The sequence below is a fragment of the Spinacia oleracea genome, chromosome 4, assembly GCF_020520425.1.
Source record: "Spinacia oleracea cultivar Varoflay chromosome 4, BTI_SOV_V1, whole genome shotgun sequence".
Taxonomy (NCBI): Eukaryota; Viridiplantae; Streptophyta; class Magnoliopsida; order Caryophyllales; family Amaranthaceae; genus Spinacia; species Spinacia oleracea.
This window is the reverse complement of record NC_079490.1, coordinates 80,381,570-80,391,279: the sequence shown is the minus strand read 5'-3', so window position 1 is coordinate 80,391,279 and position 9,710 is coordinate 80,381,570. Positions and strand designations below refer to the sequence as shown.

Sequence of the window (9,710 nt, the reverse complement as noted above, 5' to 3'; positions counted from 1 at the left end):
ATTCCGTCGTCTTCCCATGTGAGTAAAACTTGCTCAAAAACGCACTAGTCACCTCGTTCCAAGTGCGAAGTGAATTTGGCTTGACCTCCTTGTCAAGCCAATCACTAGCTCGCCCAAGGAGAGAGAAACGAAATAGAGTCAACCGCACGTAGTCCGATGTCACACCATTGTGCTTGATTGTGTCACAATAGTGTTCGAATTACTTTAAGTGCTCGTGTGGTGACTCGTTGCTCTTCCCACAAAAAGGATGGCTTTGAACCAAGTTAATCAAAGCGGGTTCGATTTCAAAGTTATTAGCATTAGTTGTGGGAGCTTGGATACCACATGTTGCTTCAAATGCTCCCGGTATACCCAAATTCTTGACCGGGAGTGCCATGGTTTCAAAGGGTTGCTCACTCTCTTCTTGTTCCACACCTACACTCAAGGATTCAAATCGGTTGTGGCTTGATGAGCGAGTTCGAACGCGCCTTAGTCTCCTTAGTGTCCTCTCCAATTCAAGGTCAAGAGGGTGGAGAGTCCTTTGACGTGCACGACCCCTATCAAGCATACAAACTCAAAGAAACACGTGAGTATTGAAAAGGAAAAGAAAGCAAAATAAGAATGCAATGTTTTTGTAATTTTCTAATGGTAAACTAGTCTTAACAAAACTCAATAACAACGAACGTTCCCCGGCAACGGCGCCATTTTGATAGGGCGATTTTCCGTCGTTGAAAAGAAAACCACCCGACCAAACAAAATTTATAAACTCCTAACTAACCGGCTATATTGCTATAGCGGCAAGCATAGGGATCGTCCCATAGAAACGGTGTGCATTGAGTCAAGGCGTTAAGCTAGTTTAGACAAAAGTTGGTTTGAATTAATATCTAGGAAAACTAAGCTAACAATCAAACGAATTAAACAATATAGGGAAACGCTAGGGAGTAGGGGATAGGCTAGGGAAGTGGGGGAAATGATCTAAAAAATCAAGCAATCATGATGATGCAACGACTTAGTGCATAGGGGAATAGAATCGAATAACGTGCTCGCCACCTCTCGGATGGAGCACGCGAAGCATCTAATCTATGGAAGAGCTTTCGCCTAATCCTAAACTAGATAACTTGCATATAGGAACCACTATTCACTTGCATAAAATAGGCTCACAATGTCTTGCCAAACCTAGCCTATACAATCCAATCAATTCCAATCAAATAGTATTTGCAACTACCACTCAATTAATCATGGATATCCTATCACCAAATCAAATTAATTACATCAATCAATCAACATTCAACCATCAATTTCCCCTAATTAAGCCCCTAGATTCTCCCCTTTCCCTACCTAAGTCTACTCACTACACATGCTTGAAATTAGGAAATTCATGAATTCTAGGCAAGTAATCATGTAATTGAAAGAGTAGAAGGATGGAATCTAGAAGTTGAGCATTCAATTGCAAAATCAATTAAAGAATTGAGAATCAATGAAACTAAAATCAAGGCAAAGAGGAATTCAAGAATCAAAGAAGAATTAAAGAACAATAACAAAATAGCAAGAACTAAGAACTAAGTAATTGAATTAAAATTGTAAGAAATTGAAAGAGAGTTGAAGAAATTACAACTTGAAGCTTCAAAGCAAAGGAGTTTCTCTCTCTAGAAATGCTGAAAATGTAATTAGAAATTATAAAAATGTAAATCTAAAGTTGAATAATCTAAAATTAAAATGAAAAATCTATTTACAAGTTTCCCCAAATGGAAGCTTTAATTCAAAAATCTGCAGCCCGCGTCAGTGTTCGGTCGCATATACCCTTTGTGCGGTCGAACAGAGAAAACCAATTCGAGTAAACTCTTAATCCTGGGCGAGCAAACAAAGCGAAGACAAACTCCTTCGTCATGTGCGACCGAACAGGAAATCTTGTTCGATCGAATGAGCTTTTTTTGGCCCATGTCTTCTTCGAATTCTAATTTGGTCGAACCGCTAATCATGTGTGGGCACACAAATTCTTGTGCGGTCGAAAGAATTCATGTGCGGTCGTTTACCAAAATCCAATTTGTGCGACCGTTTAATAGAGCTCGATCGCACAAAGGGGCTTTTGTGCGATCGAACAAAAATGGTTGTTCGGTCGCACAAAACTCCATCTTCCATGAGTCCACCAGTTCAGCACTGTTCACCATAATCACCTATAAAGCACAAGATGGAAAGAAACCTATAAAAATCATACGAAAAACTATAAAAACTATTAAAAAGCATAATAAACTAACATGAAATCCTAACCTAAGAATCAGCCTCTAGCTAGGCATTCAGCTCACTTGATCTCACTGAATTATTAACTTGCATAATTAATTAATACTGAACATCATTTATTAGACTTAGCCTTGAATGCATACTTGGACCAAGGGCATTTTTTCCTTTAGTCTCCCACTTGTCCTTAGGGACAAGTGTGCATTTCCTAATTCCTTTGTCTCTTGATGCTTGCTCATGAACATAAGGTAAGAGTAGTCATCCTTATTATGTCTAGAGGTATTTCTCGGTTTCAAAGTTCAACTGATCAAATAAACAGATAATCATAGCCTGTGATTCATCTGAGCACGGCCATGCATTTTACAGTCTTTAGCTCTCCGAGTGGCCTTGTACAACTTTCAGCATCTCATCCCGATTTATGGGAGGAGAATCTCAATCTTGTGATCTTGAGGTTAGACTTTGTTTGACAGGTGATTACCTGAGCGTTGCCATTATAGTCTCCTTTTACGGTGCGACGGTTGACAACGTCAAAGTAACCAGTTCTCAAACAAGTAATCTCAAATCACTCAGGTATTGAGGATTAGTGTCTAATAATGTAATGAAATTTACTTATGACAGATTTTCATCTCTTACAGTAAATTTTCATAGGTCAGTCCGATACTAGTCTTCTCAAAGTAAGTATCTATGCAAATGATTGCGACATTGCCATGTCCACATAATTCAAGAAACAGAACTACTAGTCATCTTGCATTCTAATCGTCTAGGGTTTTCTATGCATGCGTCCACCTTAATAGAAAACTTCCGACCCGGCACCATTTTCAACTTTAACAATCAAGTTCACTTGATAGACATTTCTTAGTCACGGGACTGGTCCTGACAGTCTATCTTGAATATATCGTCAAATTGAAAGGACTCATCATTTAATACTAAACCAAGATTAAATGGAATATAAAAATACATTTCATATATGATAAATGTTCAACCCCAATGTTTTACAAGCATGGGCCTCTAACCCATCTTTAAAACAATTAATGGAATTCAAAGCTATGCTTGATTCCAGTGCCACAATGTGAGTGTTGTTTCTCACTTGTTGCATAGGTTTAGTTATCATGCTTTGCCAATCTTAATATCCTTTTTCATCGAATGTCTTTCGAGATAGGATGATACCTCTTTTGAGTTTGTTTATTATGTGATCTAGTATTTCTTACTTCAATAGTGGTTCTACACATTTTGCAATGAAGAACCATCAAGTCAGCAGACATGTGATCTACCCAAGTTCAGTGAAAAACTCTTAACGTAAACAACTCTGTTTCATTGCTTCTTAGGCAATAAGTACTGTACTTCAACTGTATAGGTTGCTAGTAATTCTTTGTTTGGATTTGCTTATCCAAGCAGTTCACGGATATGCGGAATACTTTCCGGCTGTATCTTAGAACATAGAAATTAATATTTTAATTTCCCACACAACAACTCATGGTATTTAATCCATGTTGCCATTTCAAAACACGATACTTTGTAGCTCGTCCTTTCCAATGGTTAACTCCAGGGGATCTTGCTTGATCCTTTGCCAGTGTTTATGAGTGTCGCATCAATATTTAGCATATCTTCATTTCCTTGAATCAAGAACTATTCCTATTTACTTTTTCAAGTACCATAGGATGTTCTTGATCTCGATCTAGTTGATCTTAACTTAGATCAATTGAGATTGGTATATGTTCTTCATGCCTAAATTCATACGATACATTTTTGGTGATCCTTATATTATATCATACATGATAAATTCTTTTGCAGAATAATTTCCAGTTGAATTCTATTCATGTAACTTTAGCTGTCCAATTTCAGTAGATACTGAATCCAGCTAAATTCTTTGACATATAATATAGGTGAAGAATGTCATTAGATTCTTTGATGTTTAACTTAGTAAATGATTATACATAGTTCAAACATTCATTACTTAGATTTATTCATATGGGTCGAATATCTCCAATGGAGTGTTTTGTGTTTGATTTAGTAAATGCCATCACTTAATCTAAAACAATATTATAAGATCTTTGTAAATAGATCTTAATACCCAGTATGTACTAAGTTTCGCCTTGGTCCATCATTGATGAATACTTTCAAATCTAAGTCATTAGAATTTGAATGTTATTTCACAATAGAGAGATATGTGTGTGATACACAAAGGACCAAATACGTTTTACGTACTCCCACTAAACTTCTTATATATCTATAAGATTCATGTATATTTTATGAAACTAGAATACTTATTAGCTTCACTAAAATACAATTCTAATTCCCAATTGCTTGCTTAAATCTGTACTTAGATTTCATAAGCTAGCTTTCCTTTTCAAGCATTTATTTGGATCCACAAATCCTATGACATGCTATGTACATAGTTTCTTCCAACATTTGATTGAGGAATACGTTTTGTCATCCAATTTCCATATGTACCAATATGCAATCATTGCTTGATTTATAGACTTGAGCATTATGATTATGCATGAGGTTTCAACACAATCCACGCCATGAATTTGCTTGATACCTTTAGCAACTAATCTAGTTTTGTGTGTGAAGACACAATTCCATGTTTGATGGTTTTTATCCTTAAAACCAATTTGCAACCAATAGGTGTGAAATTATTCTTGCAAATCAACAAATTTTCAATTTTGTCATCAAAACACTAAGTATGTTTTATGGCCTTTAACCAATTAAACATTAAGTCTATATATGGCCTCTAACCATTTTAGGGAATCTGGGTTTCGTCATAGCTTTCTTACAAGTCACAAACTCATTAATCTACATGATAATAGTTTGACTGCAAGTTGTAGGTTTCTTCACTATCTAATAGAAGAATCTCATAGTTTCAGTGACCTGAACTCTATGTTTCTTCACTATCTAATAGAAGAATCTCATAGTTTCAGTGACTTGAACTCTATGCCTACTTGGGTATAGGACATCAAACAATAGAATATCAACAGACACTTGAAAGTCTTTTGAATATTGTGTTCTCCTTGAAGCACTTGTAAAGTCTTCTAAGAGATTTCTATTCTTAAAAGCCACTTCTAAAGTCCTTAAAGAATAAGGGTTCGGACTTTCTAAAGAACTTCGAAAAGCCTCTGGAATGTCCGTTTATGTTTGTTGTTCGCCTCGAAGACTTTCGAGGTCTATTTTCTCCCACTTGTCATTTTGGAAACGAATCTCTAAAAGGACATTATTTCTAGCAAACAAACATTATGTTCTCAAAAATTCGTGGTAGAAACAATACCTTTGTGTCTCATTTGAATAAATCACAATGAAACATATATTTATACTTGGGCCTTAGTTTGTCGAATAACAAACACCAAGCACACCAAGCACACTTTTCTCAATATATATATATATATATATATATATATATATATATATATATATATATATATATATATATATATAGACAAAGGCTCTTGTAAGAACACTTCTTTCGGTAAGAACACTTTTCTCAATAAGAACACTCTCTGCACCGTAGGATCAAATCTAATCTGACCGCCCAAATCAATCATGTGAGTAATGGCATTTTTGTAATTCTTTGCCCACCTACCCCCTTTCTTCTTCCTCTTTCACGTCACTTCTTTCAATAACTTCATTCTCTCTCTCCTTCCCTGTACAATTTCGCACATTTTACCCTAAATCCTTCATCAATTTCGTTCAAGTTCGTGCTATTTTGCATAATATAATCGAGATTATCTTCACCAATTTTTTCAGATTTCGTGTTTATATGTTTATTTCAAAGGTATAATTCCAAATTTTGGTTTAGTTTTCAATATTTTAATTTAATGTATTTTGATGATTTGTGTGTTTGATTTCGTTCTTCTTCAACAAATTCGTCCAGATTCGTGCAGATTTATGAAAAAACTATCGATTTTCTTCATCAAATTCTGGATTTCTCAGTTTTTAGGTTTAATTCAAAGGTAAAATTCTCAATTTGGGTCTATTTTTCAATTGTGTAATTTCAACCTAATTGGTCGATTTATGTGTTTGATGTGTTTGATCTAGTATTTAATATCATAATTCGCGTTGCTTGCGATGCTTCCACTTGCAATGATATGCGTGTTGCAACCTTCTGTTGTAACCATATTCAACACCAACTATTCATCAATAATGCAGTAGTGGAGTGATAATATTGTTCTTACAATTTCTGCTTTTCTAATAATTATGAATTTATGAATTATGAGGGGCATTCACCTGTGTCTATGAAATTATGTTGGTATTTAAAGACTTTATAAGACATCGACCAAGGTTTCTTCTTTCATTCCCTTCCTCTTATTAATTATTGCTGATTTTCAGGTTGATGATTGAAAGTAGGTCTGCTCTGTTTTGAAACTAGCTCAGCTCTAGCATAAACTTTATCATTGCGTCTGTTCTAATTATCTTTGTGTATGTTCTAATTATTGTTGCGTATATTCTAAACCTTTATCTATGTTTCTTTGTACATTTATTGACTTAATCATAGTGAGGAAACAAATATACATTACAGGTTAGATGACACAATATTGTGCAGTACTAGTAATGGAAAAATACAAAACTCCATACCAATAGAGATTGTTCGTAGTAGTGATCATAGAAAAAAATTATAACCATGTACAGCTAACTCATTTTTCAGAACAAGACAGATTATGATAAGAGCATTCTTACTACTTTATTAATTTGTTTAGCAATATTCCCCATGACAAACTGATGAGCTGTAACTGTTTTAGGTGAGAACTCCAAATCAAAATTTATGATCATAGCATTATTGGTAATACTCATTTCATTTGTATCATAACATTGTCCTTCATTATCCCTTGTAATCATTATCAAAATAACCATAACTTAGTGGAAAGGGAGCTAGCTGGTTTTCTGGTAGTGTTGGTGAGTCTTGCTTTTGCTGGTTCTCTTAATAGGAAGATGGGATGAGGGATTCATGTGGGTCTTCTGGTTAAAATTTTTTATATGCTTCTTCTTATGTATAAATAGTGGTTATTCAGATGGATTATAATCTTATGCTACATAAGAAAATCTTGTACTTCTGTATGATACCATCTTATGTATAATTATTGGTTATTCAAAGGTATGATTTTCAAATTTGCGTTTACTTTTATCTATGTACTTCTGTATGATACGTTTACTTTTATCTATGTACTTCTGTATGATACCTTTACTTTTATCTATGTACTTCTGTATGATACGTTTACTTTTATCTATGTACTTCTGTGTGATACCTCTTATGTTCTAGATTATTGTTGCATATGTTCTAGATTATTGTTGCATATGTTCTAGATTATTGTTGCATATGTTCTGAATTATTATTGCACATATGTTCTAATTATTGTTGCATATGTTCTAAAGGTTTATGTATCTATTTTGAGTGTCTTTCTAATTGAAACTTCCTAAAACATAAATTATTTTTTATTCTTAAATGTTTTCAAAAGCCTATTAGCTCAAAATAGTAGAGCAATGTGTCATTACACATGGTTGGAGGTTTGAGTCCTACATAGGCTGGAATAAATTACGAGTTAAATTTTCTGTCAACTAAAGAAAAGATAATGGTTAGTCAGGAAGGTATAATATGTACAATAGACATCGGTTCTCCCAACCGTTGCTAAACAACACCCCTCTTACTAGAATTCGTACGTCCATGTTTTAAAACATTGAACTGTTCTAAATAATTTAGCATATGTTCTAAAAATTAAAATATTTTTTGGATACAAATAAATATTGTTCTAAATAGTGTAGCATATATGTTTCTATTACCAGTGGCTTCAAGCCTGCAGCCGTGTAGCCCAACCCAATTTTAGTTTGTTTGATCTTAGTTTGAGGTAATTCGAGCTTAAAGAGTCAAACATGTAGTCAATTGAGCTTTGCTCAAGTATTTAACGAACATTGTTTTTAATAGTTGGTTATTAACCTAACTAATGTGATTTGACTTGAATATTCTCACTTTAATAATATTAAACTCTTTTTTAGTCCATGTTCTAAAAAGTTGAACTTTTGTTCTAGATAATGTGGCATATGTTTTAAAATTACGTGATTAACCTACGTGGGATTCGAACCCACATCTTTTGTGCATTTGCACAAAGCTCTACCTATTGAGCTAGTAGGCTAGTTGTTTTTCAATAGAATAAATAAAAGTAGAGAAAAAACCAAAACAACTATGCCTTAGGGAGTACGAAGCAAACCTCTTACAAGATGCTGCCCTTGCCAGCTGCTTAATGCAATTAGAAGTATTTGACAGCCACCTGCAACAATCATCTTCAAGCTAAATACATACATTATAGTTAAAGATGGGAAAGTAGGCCCTACTAATATTGTTCGGGATAATGTGGGTGATGTTTTGTTGTATGTAGGCTAATCATTTGAAGTTACCATGCCTGCTGAAGTTAAGAACGAATTTACTTTGAGCCAAATTAATTTACTTTTACAAAGTTTTGATCTACTTCTAAAATGAGAGAAAAATATACTTTACCCTTATTTTTCGGAAGGCTATCTGGCATACTAAAACCTAAAACCAATAGCCAACAGAAGAAGCAGGGTGCACTACTGCACTTGCAGAAGTCAACTGCAAACCTATCCCTCACTAGAAACCTCAACGAGTCACCTCCAAAATGAATGGCTGCAGGCTCAGACAACCAGTCATAAACAGTTGACCTGTCTGTCTGCAGGCTCAGACCAGACCAACACACCAAACTGGTCCAATATCTAGCATTATAAACTTGATTAGTATACAACAACTCATTGTATGCCTGTAAGCTAATCTGTGTCGGACTAGTGTTTTACTTAGTCAATTATGATTACTTTCAAGTTGATGATATAACCCTTTCAAATACATCTACTTCACAACAACAAGACAACTCCAGACTCCGATGCCCATGTTTCAGATCCCCAAAAAAATAGATTTCAGAAATAAAAAACTAAGGGAGGAAATCACCATACCATGTACATGATAGACTATGAATTTTGAAATTCATTATGGAAGTTCATAATCAAATAGAAAAGAACAACACAAGCTCATTACCCAATATACTCATATTGTACAATCTGCATATTTCACAGTACAACATCCCTATCAAACAAGTAAGAAAAGTTCATTTGCATACCTGAAGAGTTAAAGCACCGGTGTGTTTGGTAGGCCAGATTCACAAAATACGCCCGCGAAGAATTAGAAAGCATACCTGAGTACCTGACCAACCATCACAATTTTTTTTTTTGAAAATACTAAAGTAAGAAGACAATAAGTACAATAAACTCGCGTATGTAATAAAATTTAAAATGTGTTCTAAAACATAAGCCTATATGTTCTAAAACTTATGGTGTATGTTCTAAAACGTATGGTGTAAGTTCTATACCTTATGGCTTACTCCCTCCGTCTCTTAATACTCGACCTGTTTTGAGTTTTTGCACTATTCACATAATTTACTTTGACCCTATTTTATTTCTAGTGTATGAAAACGAATGTTAGTATATAATATATTATTGGCTTC

At 34.4% G+C, this 9,710-nt stretch overlaps 1 long non-coding RNA gene across 1 annotated transcript; it reads left to right on the top strand.

The window, feature by feature from the left end:
* Positions 1-5,733: 5,733 nt before the first annotated feature.
* LOC110798380 (uncharacterized) lies at positions 5,734-7,314 on the top strand. Its single transcript, XR_008919120.1, has 2 exons — positions 5,734-5,983; positions 6,083-7,314. It is a non-coding gene; the product is annotated as an uncharacterized lncRNA (long non-coding RNA).
* Positions 7,315-9,710: the final 2,396 nt, after the last annotated feature.